The sequence below is a fragment of the Rhinolophus sinicus genome, chromosome X, assembly GCF_036562045.2.
Source record: "Rhinolophus sinicus isolate RSC01 chromosome X, ASM3656204v1, whole genome shotgun sequence".
Lineage (NCBI taxonomy): Eukaryota > Metazoa > Chordata > Mammalia > Chiroptera > Rhinolophidae > Rhinolophus > Rhinolophus sinicus.
The window spans coordinates 73,676,842-73,701,598 of NC_133768.1; the positions used below are offsets into that span (position 1 = coordinate 73,676,842).

The following is a 24,757-nucleotide window of genomic DNA, read 5'->3' on the forward strand; positions in this document are numbered from 1 at the left end:
CCTTGATGCATATATATATACATATACATATATATATATATATATATATATACACATACATATATATATATATATATATATGTCTATGTGTATATATATATATATATATATATATATATATATATATACACACACATACATATGCTACAAAACTACTTTGGGATGAAAACGTGACGTTTTATTCAGTGGATATTTGTTGGGCACCATCATATGCCAGCTACTGGGCTAGGTGTTTTGGATTTGATAGTGACACAAACCTGCATGCCTGGTACTTCTAGTGGGTTTTAGTAATCTCTTTTTTGAACTCCTTTTGTTGAGCTAAAAGGCACTTTGGAAAAAAACACTGTAAGCTCTGAGCCAAGAATTCTATGCACTGGAAATTCTCCTCTGCAAACAGGTGGGTTTCTGTATAAGGACCTGAACACATTATTTCCCTTTTGTATGTGTGAATGGTAATGTGTGAAAAGGCACATGGTGCATATATAAGCCTTTTACTGGCCTATGTGTGATCCTCAGAAAAGACTGTGAGGGCACCTTGACTCCTGAAACTTTGCTTCCCCGAGCTCTCCAATTCTCAGACACTGGATCACTAGCTAATCGGCTACCAGCTGTTGGTGCTTATAATGCACCAGGCACTGGGCTTACTACTTCACATGCATTATCTCATTCCATCCTCATAACGGTGAGCTAAGTAGCATCATCATCCCATTTTACAAGTGGGAAAACTTCTCAGTAACTAGTCAGTAGCAGAGTCAGGATTTAAACCCAGGAGTATTTGACCCCAGTGCCTTTCAAAGCTTACTACTTCCTGATGTCAGCCGCCAAAGCAAAGCTGAGGTGAAGCAACAACAGCATCATGGTTGTCATGGTCATGGTCATTGTCATCCTGTCATCATCTCAGCAATCATTTGTCAAGCACTTTCTTTGTGCCAAGCAACTGTACTAAAATGCTTTCGTAATAATAAAAAAGAATACAGTGCCCTTACCGCCTTATCCACAGTTTTGCTTTCCATTGTTTCAGCTACCTGTGGTCAACCGCCATCTGAAAATATTAAATGGGAAATTCCAGAAGAAAAAATTCATAAGTTTTAAGTTGCATAGCGTTATGAGTAGCGTGATGAAATCTTGTGCCGTCCCATCCCATCCTGCCTGGGATGGGAATCATCCCTTTGTCCAGTGTCTCCACACTGTGCGCGCTCCCCGTCTGTTAGTCACTTAGTAACCATCTCGGTTATCAGATGAACTGCTGCAGTGTCACAGTGCTTGTGTTCAAGTGACCTTTACTTTACTAAATAATGGCCCCAAAGTGCAGGAGTAGTGATGCTGGCAATTTGGATATGCCAAAGAGAAGCTGTGAAGTGCTTCTTTTAAGAGAAAAAGGATGTATGTATAGGAAAAAACCATTACACACACGGTTGACACTATCTGCAATTTCAGGCATCCACTTGGGGTCTTGGAGTGTATCCCCTGCAGATAAGGGGGGACAACTATAATACTAATAGCACTTAACAGTTATTGAATTCCATTATGTGTCAGGCACTATCCTGTCTTACCAGGATCTCCCTAATCATTCCTTACCATGTTGCTATGAGGTAGATCCTATTTTTAACCCTATTTTACAGAGGAGAAAACTGAAGTTTAGACAGGCTAATTTACCCCATGACGTCACAGCTAGTGACTAGCAGAGCTGGGGTGTGGTCTCTGTCTGACTGCAGAACCTGAACTTTTATGCTGTACTGCCTCCCACGTCAGGGGTTCCCATCTCTCCCCCACCTTTTTTTTTCCAGTTTGGGAGCACTGTCTGCTACTGGCTACTGATAATTGGAGATCTTTCTCGGATCCATCTGCTAACTGGGATAGGGGCTGGAGTGACAGGCCACCATGAGTGTGAGCAGATGCCCTCCTACATGACTGACAACCCAAGCCCTTTCCATCTGGCAGCCAATGCCATGAGAATGAGAAATCTGCTCAGAGAGGGCCTCCTGGCCAAAAAATTTGTACAGCAGAACTTTGGGAAAATACGTAGCTGAGACCTATACAGGCAGAGGCCAGGTAAACAAGATGACTCTTCTCTTCTTGTTTTCTTCCTCCTCATTCTATAGGATTGGATTTTATAGAGTATTTATTTTCTCGTCATTGCACTTCCCTGCTCACTAGCGTCTCTTGCTGATGCCTCCTCCTTTTTCCTCGCCCCAACTAACCCCTGAGTCCTTTACTTCCTGCCTACTTTCAATGTCATTTGCTCATCATCTCATTTCATTCCTGTTTTGAAAATGCCTGCTCCTCTCTGCTCCAAATCTCTTCATTTTTCCCTGTTTTCGTTTCAGCTCAAGCCACATTAAGGTTGTAAAGCACTTTGGAAAGTGGTGAGTATAGCAGGATGGTAAATAGAGTTTTATGGTATTTTGCTGTCATTGAGCTTGGAGTCTTTGAAAACCAATGGCAGTTCACAGCCCTGGCATATCTTTGTCTCTGCAGGGCTATTAACTAGCCCTAGATGAGGTCTATGGCCATGATCCAAAATGTGTACTTCTCAGATGATGTGAAGTCATTCCAGGTAGAGTAGTATTAGCTTGAGCAGCACTTCCCAAATTGGCTTCCACAGTACCCTGAGTGTGAGGGATTAATAGGTACCATGGGGGAGAAAAAGGTTTCTGGTTACAAATGAGTTTGACAAATGCTGAATTAGATAAGCTAAACTTTACTAAAGGGTTTCACGGAGGCCTTAACATACTAATGAGAATCGTGACTCTCCAAGAGGATGTATCACAAAAAGTGTGGTCTGAGGATTGGCAGCTTAGACATCATCACCGGGGAACTTCCTGGAAATGCAAAATCTGAGGCCTCCACTCCAGACTTACAGAGTCAGAATCAGCGTTGTAAGAAAATCCTCAGGTGACTTGTATGCACATTGAAGTTTGAGAAGCACTGACTTAGAGTACCTGGCATTTTCAAAACTTTTTTTTTATCCATGGGACCTCTTTATGGAGACTCTTCTGGGACTGGTATTCCCTGAAACATACCTTGGGGAAATACAGTCAGCACTCTGTATCCAAGGGTCATGCATCCATGGGTTCAACCAACCATGGATTGAAAAAAAAAATTATATATATATATATATATATATATATATATATATATATATATATATATATATATATTAAAAATCCCAGAAAGTTCCAAAAAGCAAAACTTGAATTTGCCACATGCCGAGCACTACACTGAATTCACGCAAATGAAGTGATGTGTAGGCATATCCTGCTGCAGCCCATATGCAAAAATAGGTTATATGCAAATACTATGCCATTTTATATAAGGGACAGGAGCATTTTCGGATTTGGGTATCTGCAAGGGGTCCTGGAACAAATCCCCTGCAGATATTGAGGGACAATCGTACTAAGGCTGCAAAGCCCTTCCATAGGAATTTCTCGTTGTCCACAGATTCCATAGAAAGACTAGCCAAAACAACATTTAGAAATTAAGGGGCAGATTCGTTATACTTTACCCAAAGCCTCACTTTACAGAAGTTTCAAGTCTTCTGAATCTTGTGTTACCAGAAAGTCTTCCCATACCACCATCCCCAATTAACTCATTTCCTGGAGCGTTTTTAAGCAGTGCCACGGCTGTGCTCCTTCATCTGTTCTCTGGCCCAGATCAACCTGTTTGTTTCCTAAATCCAGCAGTTTCTCCAGAGCACTAGAGCTCAGGATCTGAGCCTTTAAAGAATGTTGCATGGTCCCCTGCGGTAGACTATTAGAAAGGCAATTTTATAGAAGCTGGACAACTTTTCAGTCCAGTATGTTCTGTTCTCTTAAGCTGTTGTTTTTCTTTTAGGCCTTTAAGCTATTGTGCCAAACATCACAATAACACTAGCTATTTTGTATTCAGATCTTGTGACTCATTTGGGGGCATGGTTAATATTTTATATGTAAATTGTCATTTTTTTCATTCATATTTGTGATTTTCAAGTGTGTTACTACATTGCATTCATAAACACATTTTTAAATTAAATCTCAGGGCCCCATTTTTTCCTCAGAAAAATACATCTCCAATTTTATGTTAAAACTTAAATGGAAAATAGGCTTTGGTATGTGAAATTTGATCTGCAAGAAACTTGTCAGAGATGCAACTATTCTGTACAGAAAAGTGTTGACATGCCCAAGCTCTGTTAGGACATGGACGAAGCTCTCATCGAGGTTTCTTGGAGGTTGTCACTAAACACCTTCTTAGTGGCCACTTTCTAAGGCTGACCAGGGTTGTCTGCTCTGAGTGCAGGGAGAAGCGGTGCCATGAGCAGAAGGGTGTTATTGAGAGATATGTGAAAGTGAAAGACATATGCCGTTAGGCCCCTTGGGCTAGCGGGCCTGCCAACCCCAGAGGTTGCCCATTCTGGGTTTGGAGCTGTGATTCTGATTTCTCTCACACTCTTGTCAGAGCAGAAGCAGCAGAGTAAAGAGGAAAGGAGACCCTGGAAACACTCCATGCTGGATCAGAAGATCCAAGGTTTCATTTGAATTTCTCACCTGCTCAATGACGCTGGCAATGCCACTGTTCAGAGCCCATCAGTTTAAAGCTAAACGCAAACCCATTAATGCCAATGGTTCCTAGCTTTTCTAAGTATCAATACCCATTGGTAATGTTAAAAATTTAGGACACTCCCCCAACAGTGATTCTACTTGCATTTTTTTCCTATGTGCTCCCCACATAGGAACTGTTCTCCTCCTCCCCCTCCTCCTCTTCCCTCTCTTCCTCTTCCTCCTTTTCCTCCTCCTCCTCCTCATCATTGTATCCTCATTATGGTGGGATATTGACTGACACACCCACAGGCAGTGCTTCAAAGGGGATGGATGTGCATTGCTCTTGCAGTGTGCTGCAGGCCCTGGGGCCCTGGGCCCACAGTTCCAGTGTGGTGGCCAGTGTGGTGGACACTAAGTGTTGTTGGCAGTCAAAGAACGGGTTGGCAGCTGGGTGAATAGGGGCTTGGTGTGGTGAGAAGGGAAGGTAGACAAGAGGGAAAGTGGCCACAGGCATCATCTTGGAATGATGGCTCCGTGCACGCATTCAGAGAGAAAGTCACAAGAGGCCTTCCAACGCTTCTAAAATCCTGACTTAGGTAAAGGTTGCTCAGGAAGACAGATAAAGATAGTTATCACCAAATGGCCCTGGTATGTTTCAAGTGTTTTATCACCTCTGAGTGTTAGCTCTTCAAGAGTGGTGAGGCTGCTGTGATTGTCACCCTGTTTGGCCTTGCATTCTGGAGAATTCTGAGTTGCAGATGGTAGCCCATTAGTGGCAGGTTGGGAATGGGTGACTGAACAGTTTCTCTACATTATTTCCCTGCTCTTCCCCCATTCCCAAATGGGAGCTCCAGAAAGCTGTTTCTGAGATAATCTGTGGGGCTGCAGCACCAAAAGTAACTATCTGAGGTACTGGGGAGAGCTGAGCTGAGAGCAGTAGTGGGTAGGCCCAGTGCGCAATGATACTCTCCTCTATGCACATCATTATTGTCCCCTGCAGAGCAGGAAGCACAGGGCAAATTAACCAGGGGATTCAGTGAGCCCTGGTGGTTCAAGAGATCAAACAAGAAGGAGGTCAGGAATGGAGCTCCTCAGGGGTGGGATGCAGAAGAGTGACCACCCTCTGAGGCTAAACATTATTACAAAGTAACCAGTCCAGACACAAGCTGTGCCGTTAGGTCGATTGATTTGATGAGGGAGTTGAGTACATTCTGTGATTTTTCTTTTTTTTTTTTTGCTCAAAATTGGAAATAGAGCCAATTAAACTTCATTTTCCCTGGGAAGAAACAGGGAACCCCAGCTTTTGGTTATATTTTAGGAAGCTGATCTTTCTGGAAAGACAAAAACTCCAGTGGCACTTGGCAACATGCCACAAGGAGGCTTCGTCTTCCTGACCTTCAGTTGGAAAGCTCAAACTCTTGTGCAAGTCAGGAATTTTTGCCCTCAAACCAAAGGATCTTAAAAAAAGTAGCTGTCAGTCCTGTGCAAATTGACTGAGGCCCAATTCCCGTTTCTCCTGGATGCCTTGACTCCATTCTTGTCACCATGCAAGTGGACCATTTGTAACTGTCCATTCCCTTTCTGCATCTGATGAGGAGCTCTGCTCAGGGGCCTCATTTCCATAGACAAATGTAGATTGGCATCTGTCAGCTTAGCACCTCAAGCCAAGGAGCTGGAGCGGTGAGGGGCAACCTTCTGGGCAAATACCCTGGATATTGGATTCAAAAATGACAGTGTCATATTGGAGCTAATTCACATAGGCTTATCAGGTTAATTACTACAATGTCTCCAGGAACTTGAAAATCCTTGAATTCTTATGCAACCAGAATGCTCAAAGTCTGTTGCTATGAAACTTGGAGTATAAATTACCATGAATACCATTAATCTGTTCACTAGGAGGTTAATTTGCAATTTGTTGGCAAATCACATGTGGGTCTTATAGCAAGAGTGTGGGTGGTATTTTTGTGCCAAGGTTTGGCCCCACCTGTGTCTCTGTGTGTGTGTGTGTGTGTGTGTGTGTGTGTGTGTGCACACGCATGTGGCATTGGAATTGGCACTCTATGGGAGCTCACATCCTGGGTTTTCTCATTGCTCCCTGGCTCTCACCTGGCTCTTCTGGCACATCCTAGGCACTAGGACATGTGTTCTCAGAGTTGGAGGGCTGCTGTACCAAGCAGTCCTTGGCTCAGTGCCACCTCACAAGACATTAGCTCCTCCTGAGATAAGATTGAAAAGATGTCCATTAATGCTTTAGAATCATCTAGCTTTTCTGAAAGATACTGTTTCCTGTTAATGGCGCTCAAGTTGTTTTTCGCACACAGGCAGAGGAGCTCAGATTGTCTACTGGAAACAGGAAATGGGGTGGAGGAGTTGCACTGGGGCAGGACATGGCGACCTGTACCACACTGGTGGAAGTAGGAGGAAGAAAACTGCTGAGCAGGGCTGTGGGGCTTCCATGGTTACCCTGTGTTATTGTTAATGGAGGGTGGCAGGATCGATGATACAAATCTCACCCCAGCTGAGTTAGTCTGCTCTCCCGTGAAAGACTCATACTTATAACAAAGTGAGAAAAATCCACTCCTGAGTTACGGGATAGGCTGTGGGATGTTACTGAAAGGGTGTTAGAACCCCACTCATCCAGAACAGCTCCCTAGCTAGCCTCCCAGGGCTGGGAATCCACTTTGGGTAGAAACATCGGAGATAAAAATATATTGTCTAGGAAGGGAGACCTAGTGGGAGAGCAGGGCCTGACAGAAATGGGGACACGAAACATCTCAGTTTTAATGCTCAGAAGGGATCCCCAAAGGAATGGTCAATGCTTTGGGGGGCCCACTGAACAGCCTGAGGGATGGAAGCTTGTGGGTCCATTACAGTGAAGTGTTGTTCAACAGTGAAAGGGCATACTGAAAGTTGGAAAAGGCTCCAAAAAGAGTCACATTCACCTACCTTACAGGTAAGCCTTAGAGTAGGCCTGGGAGGGGCAGGGATAATTTGTAATGTTAATTTGAAGAACTTGGGGGACTACTCAGATGCAGACTTAGAAGGTCTGCTGGAAGCCAGAGAGCCCCAGAAAATGTGGCTGCTAGAACGTGCTCATGAACCTTTCTCTTCTCCACGTACACCTCCTCCCAGTTCATTCAACCAGCCTTTGCAGGGTACCTATTCTTGCCCCAGGCACTGGGATTACAGTGGACAAGACTTATGCCCTGCCCTGCCCTCCACAAATGCACATTCTAATGGTAGGGTAGACTTTTAAATTAATTCTGCCTGGGGAGGCAGATGGGGCTCAGAGAGGGTTTCCCAGTGAAGGTAACTCAAGCTGAGTCCAGAAGGATGTGTAGGAGGTTTCCGGTAGACAAGATAGCTGAGGGCATTCTGGGTAAAGAAGAAGCAAGTGTAGAAGTATGGAAATGTCAAAGAGCTTGGTGTGGTTCCCATGAGCAAAGGAAAGACTGCCTTCTCCCTAGAGTAGGAAATGTTGTCTTCCTTAATAAAGTGTCCCCCAGGACCTCCACTACTGGCCCTCGAAGGAGACGATTTCTGCGGGAAGAACTAAGAATCTAAGATTCACCTCCCCCTGTAACACTGACCCATCACAGAGGTCCTTTAATATTCCACAGGATTGTTTAGATCAGGCTGAAACTTTCAGAGAAAACCATGAGGTAAAGGCTAGGAGATGACAAAATAGAAACCAACATGGACAATAATAATAAAAAAAGCTACCATTTGTTGAGCACTTCCTCTGAGCCAGGCACTTCTAAATGTATATGTAATATATATTAATTTAATTAATCTTCATAATAACCCCATGAGGTAGATGTGGTACTATTATTATCATTATGCCCATTTCACAGATGAGGACCAGGAAGATAAACTACACAATCGGCCCTAGAAGGTATCACTCAGTCATATTTCCTTGCAGGGGTCCTTGGGGACCCATTCCCCTTTCCTAACTCCCAGCCTGCCTCCATGGGCCAGAGACCACCTAGAGTCCCAGCCACCAACAAGTGCTCTCCCAAATGGATGCCCAGCCTTCCTTCTCCTTATGTTAAAGAGGCAGAGGAAAGGAATGGAGTACAGGGATCGTAAGCTCAGATGCCTACAGGGCCAGCCCCAAAGGAATAAATGTATTCACAAGGGCAAGGTCAGATGTATGCCCAAGAAATGTTTCGTTCTCTTTATTATCCTTTAAGAAGAAAACAGCAACACAACAGTAGAAGGACAATATTAAATGACAGGGGACACTTGGCCCCATGATGACGGTACAGAAGGAGTGGTGGGGTCTGGGGTGACCTGGAGAGCCCATCCCTCATCCAGAAGGGGCACTGCTACTTTGTTCCAGCTGATCATTGTTGGATGGGACTTTAAGCCCCAGGGTTGCCAGCCAGAATTTTTCGAGAGAAGCCAGAAATCTGGATTCTTATATGAAATCTGAGGATTTTAAATGTTAGCAATGAATTTTTTAAAAAATTGAAAACACTCTGCAGGTCAAACAAAACACATTTGCTTACTAACTGGGTGACCTTTGGGCAAATAACTTCACCTCTTGAGCTTCATTTTCCTAACATGTAAAATAGGGATAATAGCAATACCTACTTCAGAGGGGGAGAATAAGGATTAACAAGGTCATAGAAGTGAAATGCCTGTCACACAGTAAGTGATTAATGCATGATAGCTATTATGATGATCATTATGTTCCAGTCTCTTACCTGAGGAGTATCTCTTTCCAGGTGACTGAAATGAAAGAATCTACCCTTCACCTCCAGAGAGACCCCATGCCTTATTCAGGGGAATTGAGCTCTACTCTTGCCAGCAGAAGACACTAAGGAAACGCTTACAGAGCAATTGGCAAGCATGTGTGTATGGGGAGTGGGGTGCGTTTCTTTCTTTATACCCCTTCACACAGCAAACCCAGTGGTGACTGATTTACAAAGCCAGTCAAGGGCTGGGGAGGGGCTGAGGAGGCCTGCGGAATATTTTCCTTTAGGCAGAAAGGAGGAAACTGAGGCAGGGAAACTAGGCCAGAGTTCACTTTACAGTCTACCTTCAATTCTTGCTGGGGATGCCCAAGCTTTGTAAGAAAGTTCTCGGCTGCTAAAGTGTTTACGCTCTCATCTCTTTTCACCTCTTCCTTTCAAGCAGTGGTTCTCATCCCTGGCTACACATTAGAATCACCTGGGTCCTTTTTAAATAATACTGTGCAGGGGCCTGACCCCAGTGGTTCTATGACCCCTCACACAGTCGTAACCAAAATCGCAATTGTGAATGCACGCGTGCACTTTTCTCAGGACTTGGTTGGGGCCTCAAAGGGCCGTGCCGAAGGTAAAGATGAGTGTCATAAACGTGTGGTTACTATGGAAAAGAACTGTGGTTAGGCCCACTGGGCCAGCACACAGTATCTATTCTCGCAGGCAGGCCTCCTCACCTCCTGGAACCCTGGTTTCCTCACCCATCCGGTAGGGATCAGTAATCACGCCCACTTCCTTTCCGATGGAGGTTGTGAGGATGTATTGAACTACTAAGGCAGGTACAAGAAAGGGCTTTGAAAAAGCCCAACCCCCTCTCCACAGGGGAGGGCCCATTATTACAAGGTTAAAAAGGGTGTGGGTGGGGGAGGTAACAGAGGCAGCAGGGAGCAGCACTACACATCTAGAAAAGGCCATGCATGTTAACAAAGCAGCTCACGAATGGGAGCAAATTAATACAGGGCCCAGCGAGAACAGAACATTTGCACCGCAGGGTCAAAGCACCCATTGGAGCAGCTAGGCCTTGGCAGAGAGAAGGAAGTAGAAGAACAGAGGGAGACAGGAGCCAAGTGGGTGGGGGGTGGTTTCAAAGCTAGAGAGGATTGCTCTGCCCAGGAGTAGAAAGCAAGGGGTCAGCCATGAACGAGGGAAAGAAAATGGTGGTAAGTACCCCGCGGGCCCGGGGAGCAGGCGGGAGCACCTGACAGCCCTTGGAAACGCGGAGCCAGTGGGGGTACAGAATCAGTGACCAGGTCAGGTAATAGTGGGAAGGAGGGTCCCTCCAACTTCAACACATTTGATGTCATCCTCTGGCAACTGGATCCAAATTGCAGGGCAGAGGGTCATGAAGACAGTGGCTACTAACTACAGAGCCAGCTCCCCACCCCCTGCTGCCTTCTTTTTTTTCCTTCTGTGAAACAACCAGGGCCCACCTGATTCAGAGGCAGGGAGTGGGGCATACCTCAATTCAGAAAGCCCTTGACAAATGGTCAGGGACAAATGGTCAGGAAAGAAATGACTCTAGAACTGGAACAGTGTCCTGGAGGGCCCCAGCATTAACCCTTTGGTTGCTGGATCGGAAAGCGGTGGGGACAGTTGGAGGACACTCAGGTTCTTGGAGCAGCAGCTGTTTATTGATCACTAACTCAGGAATATCAGATCTGAGTAGTGTGATGGTGGTAGAGTGCTCACTGGTGGAATGGCAGCCTAATCCTGGAGCCGCTGGAGTCAGTCCTGGAGGACATAGGGGATTCGTGGGCAGAAAGCTATTGCTGGGCAATGGAGGGGTCCTGTCCCCAAGATGGGGTGGGGGACAATGAACAATTCTCCCTTTTCTCCCTAGCAGAGGTAGGTCAGACACTGGCTACATTGTTGAATAACAGTGCCAGGCTCATGCCCGTGGTGCCAACCTTTCATACCCTTCTAATTTCTGTGCATACACAGAGCCATGCCCAGTGTCCTGGAATGAGGGCCCATTCTATAGAAAACATCAGCGTGTTTCAGAGCCATATAGCCTAGAATCCGAGCCTGTTAGAACAGGAAGGGACCCTGGCAACCAGCTAACTGAGTACTCTCTATTGACATATGGGGAACTGAGGCCTAGAAAAGAGGAAGTATAGGGTCATAGATCTAATTAGTGCCAGAGCTGGGATGAGCAGCAGGATATCCCTATTCCTAGCCTGCTGTATTTTCTGTTGCTTTCTATGCTATTATTCCAAGTCTTCATTATAGTCGAGGGAAAATGCCAGAATATCCTCAGGGCCAGCCTTACACATAGGTAAACACAATGTGATCAAATATGTCTCCTCAGTTGCCTGTCATTGTGCCTGAAATTTCACCGTCAGTGATTCATTCCTTTGGATCTTGAAGCTTTCTAGTCTTTCTAGGGGATAGAGATGGGGGATTTATTGACAATCATTGAGAGAAAGGCATTGCAAATTGGACTTGAGATATACAGCTGGGAGAGAGCAACAGCAGCTAGCCCAGGAAAGAATATGCAGGCTGAGGTGGGCATGGGAACTCCAGGTGAGAATCTGAATCCAGGGCCCCAGACCACCCAGATGAGGCAGGGAAGGAGTATTTGATACACCCACGCCCAAAACTTCTGTCATGCCCTGGCTGGGGTGTGCACAGGAAACATTTCCCCAGGAGACTGTCCTGTGACCTGGGAGGCCTGAATCACTGCTGTGTGGCCCATGCTGGGAAGAAAGGGCAGGAGATTAAAGGATAACATCAGGCTGTCTGGAGTGTCCACGGGGGCACTTTATTAAGAGGAGCAGCCTGGGCGAGATAGATGTGACAAGGGAATCTATGAAGACGTTGAGAGGAGCCTCAGCCTCAAGAGGGATGGGCTCCTACACCGCCAAGGGGGAGCCTGGGTGTGGAGTCTGTCTGTTCTGTGCCTGTCCCAGGGACATGCTGGCTGAAGGTGCCATGGCCCACGGCTGGGCTCTGTTCCATGGCTGCCTCTGACTTCCATTCTAGTTTGGCTCCAGAGCTGTGCAGGGCAGCTCTGGGCTTGGCTGGCCATGGTACCCAGGCTCTGAGCCCTCCCTGTTCTGCGTTAGTTCTAGCATTTTTATATCAAAGGGGCTTCAGGGTGATAATCTGATGGGGGAAGGGAGAGAAAGCAGGGAGGCTAGCAGATTTGTCTGGAAACTGTTTACCTGGCTAGACCCCAAGTTTCCTTAGAGTGTGTGTTTACTTTGGGTAGGAGGGGGTAGGGGAGAGTGCTTCTGGAAATTGGGGATTCATCTTGAAGCTACGTTTTGCATAGCAAGAATAATATTGTAATTTAAGATTGTAGGTCTGTTTGGGATGGCTTGCAAGGGTGAGCAGAGCAAGCCAGAGACCGTCCCAGTGGCTCCACTAGTTCTGTTGTACATCTAAGCTAGCTGGGGTGAACCCAGAACTCCCAGCTTCCAAAAGAATAGAGCATCTACCCTCAGCTCCACCTTCTGCTGTCTGGCATGAGCCCTGTGCTTCCTGAAGGGGTGTCTCTGGGGGCCTCAAGTGGTTTCTACTCACACACGTGCAGTCCTCGGCTCGGGTGGGGGGAGGATGCTGCTGTTGCCAAGAATTAGAGACCCGGAAGCCAAGACTACCCCACTGGTTCCACTCAGGTCCCCCAAATAATCCCCCTGGCGTAAGGCCAGGTCATCACTAACCCGTGTGTCATGGGTACTGCTGAGGGAGGACGATATTTCACAGAGCAGAGACTCCTGCCCAGGTGCAGGATCAGTGATTCCGGGAAGATGGAATCCAGTGCAATCAATTTGGAAGTCAGCCACAATTTCTTTTAAGATTTACTTCCCAGCAGCCCCCTCCCACTTTGGAGACAAACTAATCCCTAACATTTGTCTAGTGGCTTTATACTTTTCAAAGCTCCTTCTCATCTATTACCTCCACTGATCCTCAAAAACACCCCCATGAAGTAAGACAGGAAGGCATTATTAGTCCTGTTTGACCAACAAGAAAACTGAGGTCGCAAAAGAATATGTGACTCATCCAGGGTCACACAGCTATTTAGTCAAAAGAGCTAGGACTTAAAATGTGTTTCCTAACTTCCAGCCCTGTGTGCTTTCCGCCTCCCGTGTAGACTTCCACACAGAACCATGGAGGTGCCCAGCACGTAGCACCGTGCCTGACACATATTACGTACATGCTAATACATATTTGCTAAATGAATGACTGAATGGATAAGTGGGGGGCAAAGCAGGAAGAATACAAATTCTCAAACTGCTTTTTCCATGATCAGAAGACAAAGGCAGGAATACTGTTATTTCTTAATTTTGACGAGGAAGGAAGGAGTAAGAGATCTTTCCCGTTTCATAGATGTCATTGCCAGGGCACGGAGGTTAGGATAGCTCCCCTGGAACAGCCACAGGGCTTAATTGCCCGGCAAGGCTGCTTTCCACTCATCCTTTAAATAGGAATGGCTGGTATGGGCCCTCACTCCAGTACCAGGAAGGAGTCAGAATCAGCCCCGTGGGAAGAGCACCCTCCCAATGTTGTCCCTGCAAGCCCCTTCTCTCTTCCTGTCCCCACCAGTGACTGCCCCCTCCCTTAGGGCCTCTGCACCCCACCTTTGACTCCTCTAGCACAAGCCAGACCACACAGGCTCAGTGTCTGTCTCCTGGATGGCCCCTGGTCCAGGACTACCTCCCATTACACTGTGTGTCTCCTGCAAGGCCTGGCACATCCTACATGAGGTAAAGAGGGAGGGCCTCTCCCAGCCTGGCACTAGGTACTGCAGTCAGCATCCTGCCTCCCAGGGCCCCACCTCCACCTCCACCAAGCTGCTACTTATCCCTACTCCTGTCAGAAAAATGGGGAAAAAGGAGGTTGAGACATGTGCTTTGCAGTAGAACAAAGTGGCTTTTGAGGCAGGCAGCGGCCAATCTGAGATCCCTCTGGTTTCACATCTTGGCCCCAGCGTTTATTACTAGCTCCTGTATTTGGGGCTATTGGTTTTGCTCCCCTGAGCTTTGGTGTTATTTTTTTGTACAATGGAGAGGATGCTGGGATGAGAAAATGGATGTAAAGCACAGTGCCCAGCAGCTGGATTCTCCGTCAGTCTGTATAGTGGAGCCCCCGTTGGCTTCCGGCTCCCCCGGGGGGTCCCGTCCAGTGTTGTGGGGGGAGCTCCTCCGCCCGGGGATTGCAGGCGGGCGGGCAAGAGGCAGCAGACGCGTTGTTTACCAGCTGCCTTGCTAGTTCGACACCGACACCTCGTCCGCGGCTTTGGGGCTGAGCCAGTCGCCTCCTTCTTTAAGATTCTGGTCACAGCAGGGGCTGGGTTTCTAAGGCAGGCGTGATTTCTCCCTTCCTACAGACACCGCTGCCGCTGCTGTCGGAGCTGGGCACAGCCAGGGGCAGCACGAGGGGGAGGCGGCCCGGAGAGGCCCCGACAGTAAGTACCAAGCTCTGAGCAGTCGGGTTTTGGGCTCGCCTGGGAAAGGGCCACAAAGCGGGGCGCCTGGGCAAGTGAGGCTAGGGTATGTGGGGTTGGGGGTCGGCAGCAGAGTGTTGGGGTCCTCGCCGGCTCTTCAAAGTGACTCAAGGCGGTGCTGGCATGGGCTCCTGGTCCTGGGTGCGCATCCACTCGGCGACCGCAGTCGATGGACGGAGTTGGCACGTCCGTAGCCCACATCCCCCACCCCCCACCTGAGCCCCCAAGGAGCAGTTCAGGGGGTCAGGCCGCCCACGGGCCCCTTCACGGAGCTGCCTGTGAGGAAACTGGAAGGCAAGATGCACAGTGCTGAGGTTTTGTACGCCCGTGAGAAAGTGACGGCGTGAGCGGGAAGTTTATTGCCGGAGGGGGCAAAAGGAGAGCTAGAAGCCTGGAGGGCAGCCGGGGCGACACCCTCCAGGCTTGGCCGCGTCTTCTTGGTGGTCCCTGTAGTCCCAGCCCCGCCCCAAAGCTCCGCCCCAGGGGCGTGGGGGGGGTAAGCTCTGAGTCGGAAGTGTAGGGGCTGCTAGGCGTTTTCTCCCAGCGCCAAGGCGTCTTCAAGTCCGGGGTACCCAGGCGGGCCTGCCCTGGCGTGGCCTCAGCCTTCACGAAGCCTTGCGGGGCAGAGAGGCAAGCCCACTCTGTGAGGTGGTTCTTCACTTGTAAAAACCTTGGCAAATGGGAATACACGGGCCCATACCTGTCAGTTTCTTTTCTCGAGCTGTGTGAAACTCAAGGGATGGGGGCCTCTGCGATCACAAAGGTGAGTTTATCCTAAGTAACTTAGTCCCCCTTTTAGAAAGACCCAGATCTCCTGCTCCTCTCCCTCCAGCCGCTCATCTTTACCTGGCCTGCCCATGATCATAGTAGCTGCTATTACTATGTGCCAAGCTTTGTGTTAAGCTCTTTAGGTGGTAAGAAGAATTCCTATACAATAACAACAGTAGCTGGCATTCACCCAGCACTTTCTGTGTGCCAAGCATAGTTTTAAGTGCTTTACATGTATTATCATATTTAACCTTTGCAATAACCTGTCTGGTAGTTCCTGATATTATCCCCATTTTACAGATGAGAAAATGGAGGTGGTGGAAATTGAGACATGGACAAGCCAAGGTCCCACGGCTAGTGAGAAGTATAGCTGGGATTTCCACCCAGGCTTACTTCAGCACCCCCACTGTTAACCACTAGAAATAGGATGAGGAGTTGGCTTAAATGAAGTAGTTAAATAGAGTTTGTTTTCCCCACAGCAAAACTTCTCTGATTCTGTAAATATGAAGTCCGGGCCCAAGGTCCAAAGAGATTTGAACCAATTTTCAAATCACCCCCATTACATTCTGTGGAGAAAGACAAACCCGGTGGGCTATATCAGTACAGCAAATCCTTTTAGTAGGTGTCTAAACATGGCAATGATAATAATGATTGTTAATAGCCATTATTGATTGAGCACTTACTTTGTGTATTTAATTTTCATGTCGGTACTTTGAAGTAGGTACTATCATGAGCCCCATTTTATAGATGAGGGAACTGAGGCTCAAGAGATTAAGTAATTTGCCACAGAGTTGGGATTCCAGCCCAGAGCCACTGCTTCCAAAGCCCAGGTTGGAACTGAATGTTGGCAGATTGGTGCCATTGCCTTCGCCAGCTGGGCTCCTTGAACTGCCCCCTCCCCAGCCAGTTGCCCGGAGCTCTGCACTATTCCCTCCTCTCCCAACCCCCTTTGCATTAAAGAAGGGATTGTGCAGACTGGAGGAGAAAGGGTTTCCTAAAGAACACGGAGCGTGCTGCGTAGACGGGGTTTTGTTGTACTAAGTGCCGTGCCTGTAACATCAATAAGTTGTTCTGCTTTATAAGTTTCATTAATTAGACAAGTGTCTGGTCTGCTGGCTTGGAGTTGCTAATCTGACATTATGGCTCTATCTGAGTACGTCTGTTAGGAATTATTTTCTAAAAAGTTTTTAGAGCCTTGCAATGCTGAGCAAAGCCATCTTCCCACCTCCTGGGGAGGGAGAAGGGGTTTGTTTCTTGGCCAGGACTTTAGTAGCAGGAACTGCAGCTGATTCTTGAGTAGTGGTATTGCTGTGCCTATTGATTTTCATCCCTTCCTCCCCGAAGCTGGCCCCTGTGAGCTGAACAGAATGTGGCCAGATCCCCAGGGGCTCTTCCTGCATCACACCTGGTCCTGCACTAGGGCTGCTTGTAACTTCCCACCGTTTGCCCTGGCCCATTCGTAGAGCTGGCTTCCAGGGACCCTCTTCAGTGTGGGCAAAGTGGGGTGCGTGAGCTTCGTGGTTTTAGTCTCCAGTAGTGGCTGGATCTCAATGCATCTGCCGGCAATCTGTCCTTCTGGCCTCCTTCTTTGATGTGAGAGGGGGGCCTTCCGTGTGTAACTTTTGGGGGGTATGTAGGCTGTATGACTGGTAACCCCAGTGCTGGGCTGTGTCCCTGGTTATATCTGTGGCCTCTTCTGAGGGCACTACATCATCTCACAAGGCCACACAGAAGGGGCCAGTGGGTAACACAAGTCCTCTGCCATCACTCGTGCAACCAGAAATGAAAGCTCCCCTTCACTTTTGCCTGAATGTATTCTACGATTTCTTCTTCTAATTGCAGTGGCTTAAATACCTAGAGGTTTCCGTCTTTACAGAATCTTCCTTATAATTAGTTTGCTATCATGTTTGACATTCCTTTCCTGGAATGCCCTTCTCAATGTTGTCCATCTACTGAGCTCCTATTCACCTTGACCACTCAGCTCCTGGTCTGCTGGGAGTCAAGAGGTGGGGGGAAACGGGCCCTCCCCTGTGCTCCGATAGCATCCTCTGCTGCCTCTTGTGGTGACAGGTAACACATGGTTTTATATTTGTCTGTTTATATACCTGTCCCCACCTCAGACTGCAACCTCCCCGAAGGGACAGACTTGGCCTATTTTATCTCTGTATCTCCAGTATCCAGAACCATGCCTGGCACATAGGACGTGCTCAGTTAAATTTTATTGCATATGAATGCTATCTAAAAACTGGTGGAGGGAGGCTGTGACTCACAGCAGGGGACTCCGATATTTGTTCCCCTTACAAGAAGGGAGATGGGAGCTGAGTTTGCATTATTCTGGAATAGAGTCCTAGCTCTGTGGATTTTAATCACTGGGGGAAAAAATGCAAATACAGTGTAATGCCAAAACCTGAATGCTTGGCTTTTCTGGTTAATAGAATGTTCTGGGTAACTGAAGGTTAAGCAAAAAAAAAAAAAAATAATAATAATAATAATTGTTTCCTTACCCTTTTTGGTTCTTTCTGAAATGCCTGGGTCTGCTTTTTCTACCTTAGTGAGTCAAGTCTAGGGTCCATCTTTGAATCCGTGTTGTCGAGTAGGAAGCCTGCAGCTTCTTGGGATCCCTTGAGAGTCTGTCTCTCCCTAGCCTGGTTGTAGAGTAGAGTACAGTCTGCTTACTACCACCACCACCGCCCCCACCCCCACCCAAAGAGAAGCCCACAGGCCCTTTGAGGTTTGCAGTTTTACTGGCACCCACCTCCAGGAAACAGGATGTCCAGACTAGCAACATAGGGGAGGTGCAGTGTTTGGGTGCCAACTCATGCCCTCTGAGATAGTAACTCAGCACCTGTTCCTGCCTTTGGCTTTTATTCCTAGGGGGAAGGTTCACCAACCTCGCTCTCCCTTTTGTGATCCCATAGGATCTTTCCTTTTCTTTAGGAAAGACCTTATAATTCCTTCCTCCTTCTCAGCAGGAAGATGAAGTTGGGCAGAATAAAAAGTGTCTCATTGTCCTGAGGCTGTAGGTGGCATCTCTGGATACCTCCAGATGGGGTGACATGAGTTTACCAGGCCTCTGCTTACATAACCTCTTTTGTCGAGTTGCTTCTTGGCCTGATTTCTGCCCTGCCCCCACCCAGTACTCCTGGATGGATAGCTTGGAGACGTACACCAGGCGGAAGCCGAGGGTTCCTCCTGTTTGTACCCTCACAGGAGGTCAGCCTGGCGCCTGCTGGGCATGGTGCCTAGGCTTCAGATACTACTTGCATCATCTCAGGCAAGGAGGGGGAAGATGGGCATCTCGGCAAAGCAGCGGGATAGATGTGCGTTTCTCTGTCCAGCTATGACTAGACTGTCCTGCCCGTCTCCACACAAGCTCCCCGAAAGGACCCCGGGAAGAGGAACTTGTGCCCTAGCAGAGCCAGACATGAGAAGAGGGAGCAAGGAAAAGGTTTACTCACTGTCTCCCTGGGTCTACTCCAGCTTCTTGCTTTTTAGCTAACCTCTCCCCGGCACCCTGCCCCGCCCCGCTCAGGCTGTAGTCTCCACACCTCCTGCCACAGCCCCTCTGCTACCCTTCTGTCTCTGGGCCTGTTCTCTATGTCTCCCTCTCTCTTTGCCCCAGTCTGGCCCCTTCTGTAGTACCCAGCTGCAGTCCTCTAGAAAGCCTTCCCCTGCTGCTTCTGGAAGTCAGCAGAGGGTGGACAAAAGTGAAGTAAATAAACTTCCAAGGTCCCTGCAAACTCTGGGATTCTCTGGCTGTTTGACCAGTCAGGGGTTGGGGGCATCCCAGGCTGGGGGTTCAGACCATCGATGCCTGGTACCCTCACAGAGAGGAGGGAGACAGCACAGCCAGCCAGCAGAGTAGGTGCTCATTTGGCTTCAGAAGGCTTTGCCCAGAGTCCTGTGCAGCTGGCGCCTGCCAGGTAGCCCCCAGAGGGACGCTATTTGAGGGTCTTTGGCTACTGGAGGCAGCTACTTCCTAGCAGCTCCTGCCCACACCTGCTCCCCCTGTCCAGCCTCCAAGCCTTGTTTACAGTTCACCCCTTGGCAGACTAGAGGCTAGGATTCAAGAGGAGAGAGAGATCTGGGTGGCCAGGGACCCTCTCCTGGCTTAGTATTCTATGCCGGAACTCTGCAGCCCAGTCTGGCCTCAGAGAGATGTATTTACTGAGGGGGAGAATTCAGGCCTGCTGCTCCCTTCCATGCCAACTCCACTTTTCCAATCATGACCATTCCCTTTCCCACCTTCTGGAATGTTCTCCCTTTCCTGTTTTCTCCTCTTGATCTCATTCTCTTTCACAAGAAAAATATAGCCTCTGGTAGCTGGGGAATTGGCCTACGTTGGGACAGTGGGCTGGGTCTCTTCTCCACGCTGCTTCCGATTTGCCCCTTGCTTGCCACATCCCCATCTGTGAGAGAGGGTGGGTGCTATAATGCTGTCGGTATGGTATGTCATAATCACAGTCCCCCTCCCCAAAGAGTTTGATCACTGCAAGCCCTATACCAGAAGGCTCTTATTACCATGTGGCCCCTTTCCCAGTAGCAGGAGCTTGAGGGCAGAGCCCAGGGGTGGGGTAGGGGCAGTGCAAGGGCATTTAGAGAACAGAAGAGGCACTGGAGTGGGCCTCCAAAAAGCTAACGCAAACCAGAACTGGCAGGCACAGGTTCTCTGTCGGGCTTGCCTTCTCCAAACCTGTCCTTTCTTCTTCAGTGTCTCCAAGGCCCTCCTCTTGCCTAGTTTCTCTGCTTCTGTCTGGTTTTCTCTGCCTCACCTCACCTCTCCCCTCCCCTCCCTCCCGGCTCTGTCTGGCCCCCTTTCCTGCTCAGCTGTCTTCCCCTCCATTCCTCATCTCTCCCCCTCTGGCCCAGTCAATCTCTGTCTCTTCCTCCCTCAGAAAGATTTGGTGTGGTATACGGAAGATGGGGGCTGGGGTGCCCAGGGCTCTTTGGAGTGACATGACAACTCCTTCAAGCTCTCGTGAATATTTCATTGCTCCAGTTCCCCCTCACTGCCTCTGCCAGTGACAGGTGAGTGAGGGCTAAACTGCAAGGATCTCTGCACTAACTCTGCCACAGCTCAGTGGCAGCAGCTTCAGACCTTGTGACCCACGGTGCCATATGGCAGCAGCTTCACATCTGGCACAGCCCTCACATCTGTCACCAGGCTGGCAGCTCCAGCAGGGAGAGTTTAGGAGTGTGTCTGGGCCTATTAGACAATGTGTCTGAGTCTATTGGATGTATAGCCTCTGAGGGGAGAAGTCTGGAGGAGAGGTAGCAGCTGCCAAGTGGGTCCTCTGCAGTGTCCTCTTGTCCTGTCCTCTCGGAAGCATCATGGGGGTCATTCTTTTGGGAGGTTACTCCAGGCTCCCAGGTATTTGTGGAAGGACAAATGGCTTTGGTCTCTCTACCTGCTCTCTCATGACTTACTAGAACAGGTGACAGGTATCTCCATTCCAGCCCACTGGGGGAAAGCATCGGGTTAGACAATACGAAAATGAATCCAGATACCAGCAGGTTTCCCAGAATACGCCTCTCCAAGCTTAGCTGAGGAGGAAGTTGCAGGGCCATGCAGACCTGGAGGGAAAGAGGAAGGTAGCCCTAGTAAAGTACCCAGATTGTCTACACAGAGACTTTCAGGAATGGAAAGGACTATCCAAAGTCATCCTGCCCCCACCCCAGCCTCAGGCCATTCTGAAAGAAAAGTTCTTTGTCCTTTAAAGAAACATTTGTTCCCTGGGAAGGAACAGCTGTTAGATTTCCCACCCTGGTATCCCTAAAAGGACTGGAGCCATTCTGGCTCCCATTTCTTCTTAGAGTGTGACCCTCCTCTTATTCTTCCTTTCACTCCATTTTCTCCCAACTTTCGTCTTTCACCAGAGATGTTGAGGGATTTCTCCCACCAACCAGGTTCCCCATCCAGAAACCTGTTTTTCACAGACAGGCAGAACCAGTAGGCATTTGATAATGAACTGCATTAGAATGGCCAGAGGATTCAAATCTGTATGCCTTAAGATCATTCCTATCCGTGCATCCATTGAGCCATTTAGAAAATATTTATTAAGCACCTATTATGAGCTGGGTACCATAGTAGGCGGTGGAGATACGCTGTTGAACAAAAGAGACATAGTCAATACTATTACGGGGTTTACAGTCAAATAATTACATAAATGAATATACAATTACAGATCATGATGAGTCTCATGAAGGAAGCAAACAGGTTGTAGTAACAGGGATAACCAGGGCACAGTTCTCAGGGAAGACCTCTGTGAGGAGGTGATATTTAAGTGATGACCTGAAGGATGGAAGATCAGTCACGTGAAGAATGGAGAGGTTTCCAGGAAGGAAGAAATACCAAGTGGGAAGGCCCTGATGTGGCAAATAACTTGACGTGTTCAGAAGTTGAAAGGAGGCCAGTGGAGCCAGATTGTTCTAGGCAAGAGTAAGAGCAGCATAAGAGGGGTGTGAAAACGAGGGCAGGAGGAGGTCACACCGGGCCTCGTAGACCATGGAAAAGGAGTTTGAATGTTATTAACTTGCAGTGGGAAACATCTATAGGGTTGAAGCAGGAGCAATAGGATCTGATGTGAACGTGTGCAATATCTGTAGAAACCAAACTTAGAAGGGGACAGCAGTGGCTACAGGGAGACCAGAAAGGAGGCTGCTGCAGCAATCCAAGGGAGAAATGGTAGTGGCTTGAACTAGGTGATAGTCATTGAGATGAAGAGTGTTGGTCAGATTCTGAGCGAACAACTGTGAAAAGGGATCAGAGATGGGGGCTGAGGGAAAGAGAGAGACGGGACTTGAGAATAACTCTGAGGTTTCTGGCTTGAGTCATTGAAGAGATGATGGTGCCCTGTACTGAGATAACATAGGCTGCAGGAGGCCTAGACTTGTGGCGGGGCGGGGGCGTAAATCAAGAGTTCAGTTTTGGACATGTTAAGTTTGAGATTCCTGTGTGACATAAAAGCGGAGACTTCAGAATAAATAGTTGGAAGACAGGAGTTTGGGAGCTCACAGAAAAGGTGTGGGTAGAATGCAAATTTGGGAGTTGTCTGCATATAGATTATATGGTATTTAAAGCCAGGGTAGTGATGAGATCACCTGGAAAGAGAGTAGAGAGGGAAGAGAAGGCCCAGGACTGAGTTGGGAGAACTGCAGTGTCTAGTGATGAAGCACAAGAGGAGAAGCCACAAAGGAGACTAATAAAAAACTGTGCAGAAAGGTAGTTGAAGAGTCAGGAAACAGTCCCAGGAGCCAAAGGAAGCCAGCATTCCAAGAAGGAGGGAGTGGTCAACTCCATCAAAAGCCAGTGAGAAGCTGCCTAAGATGAGGAGTGAGACGTGATCTTGAAGATGATTCATGACCTTAAGAATGGCTCTGTAGAGTGATAGAGATGTGGAAGCCAGATTATAGTGGCTTGAGGAGCAAGTAGGAGACGAAGTGGAAACAATATGTGTAGAAAACTCCTGAGCAATTTTGCTATGAAGGGGAGCTGGACAAAGGGGCACCTGTAAGGTAACTGTGGAGTGGAGGGAGGTGGTTTCTGATTGTTTTCTTAAGGACGGATAATTTCCATTGGCATGCTAGCACGATTCTGGACAAGGAGAGAGATTGATGATTTAGGTAAGAGAGTGAATGCCGAAAGGAGCAAAGTCCTTCAGAAGATGGGAGGGGATGGTACCAGAGCAAATATGAATAGATCTGCCATTGATAGAAGAAAGATCCTCCATTTTAACAGGACGGAAAAGGAATCGTGGCTACAGATGCAGACAGGGTAGAGTGTAGATTTGGTGGTAGTCAGATGAGAGAACTCTCATTTGATGGCTCTGTTTTATCAATAACATATGGAAAAATGTCCTCAGCTGAGACCTGTTGGGACAAATGGGAAGGTGAGGAAGATCAAGGAGAGAAGAGGAGCTATGAAATAGTCATCTTAGAGATCGTGAAAGTGGTAGCCAGACAGCGTTGAGAATGCATACCAGGTTTGAGACTGTGAATATAAAGTGAAAGCCATCTACAAGTTCTGAAGTTTTTCTCCAGCTGCCTTAAGCTACTCAGAAGCAGGCATGAAGAATGCATATGGTTGAGTTCATCAAGGAGTGAGGTTTTTGCATTGAGTATAGCAGAGGAAGAGGAAGTAAGGGACTTGAAAGTGTTTGCAAGAGAATGATTATAATGATAGATCAGCAGCTCTAATCTGGACATGAAGGGAAGTGAAGATAAGGAGTTTGAAAGGGAGTAGAAAAGTAAATAATTAGGGGCAAGTGCTTAGAGAAAGCCTCTCTGAGGAGGTGACTTTTAAGCTGAGACCTGAAGGGTGAAGGGTAGCCTCTGCAAAAAATGGAGGGAAAGATTTCCAGGAAAAGGAAATACCAAGTGGGAAGTGAATACGTGATCATGACCTGTTCTGACGATTCCTGCCGTAGGAATCCTTATGAAAGGTAAACTGGTAGGGTAGACGGGGATGCTGGTGAGGGAGATTGGGAAGTGGTGTAATATCTGATGACAGCCCCAAATCTAGCTGTGACAGTGGTGTGAGGGACGGAGAGAAGCGGAGGCAGCAGTTATTGGAGCCCTCCTCATCACCGTGTGGATGTTGAATTCACCAATGATGATATCAAAAGTTGGAGAGGGTGCACCCGTTCGAATGACTATTATTGGAAAAAAAAAAGAAAATAGAAAACAATAACAAATGTTGGCAAGGATGTGGAGAAATCAGAACCCTTGTGCATTGCAGTTAACAATGTAAAATGGTGCAGTCACTGTAGAAAACGGTACAGTGATTCCTCAATAAATAAATAAATAAATGTAGAAATACCATACGATTCAGCAGTTCCACTTGTGGATATACATCCAGAAGAAGTGAAAGCAGGAACTCAAACAGGTATTTGTACACCCATGTTCATAGCAGCATTATTCACAATAGCTGGAAGGTAGAAACAACCCAAGTGGGTACTGACAGATGAATAAAATGTGATATATATATATATATATATATATATATATATATATATATATTTCAGATTTTAAAAGGAAGGGAATTCTGACACATGCTTACATCATGGATGAACCTTGATGACATTATGCTAAGTGAAATAAGCCAGTCAGAAAAGGACAAATATTGTCTGATTCATGTATACGAGGTTCTTAGAATAGTCAAATTCATAGAGATAAAAAATAGAATGGGGGTTGCTCGGGACTGGGTAGAAAGGGGATGGGGAGTTAGTATTTAATGGGGACAGAGTTTCAGTTTGGGAAGATGAAAAAGTTCTGGA

The 24,757-nt window shown here is 47.6% G+C and overlaps 1 protein-coding gene across 14 annotated transcripts in view; it reads left to right on the forward strand.

Moving 5' to 3' along the window:
* FRMPD3 (FERM and PDZ domain containing 3) overlaps window positions 1-24,757 on the forward strand; it is a 131,015-nt gene that overhangs the window by 38,124 nt on the left and 68,134 nt on the right. For 4 of the 14 annotated variants that reach the window (XM_074323518.1, XM_074323526.1, XM_074323521.1 and 1 more), the window contains exon 3: window positions 14,598-14,675. The exons of 8 other annotated variants lie outside the window; for them this stretch is intronic. The gene's annotated coding sequence lies outside the window, so the exon portion shown is untranslated. Of the gene's footprint in view, window positions 1-9,313; window positions 9,374-14,597; window positions 14,676-24,757 lie in introns of those variants that run through there. 2 more of the 14 variants (XM_019715214.2, XM_074323527.1) reach the window with 2 other exon arrangements.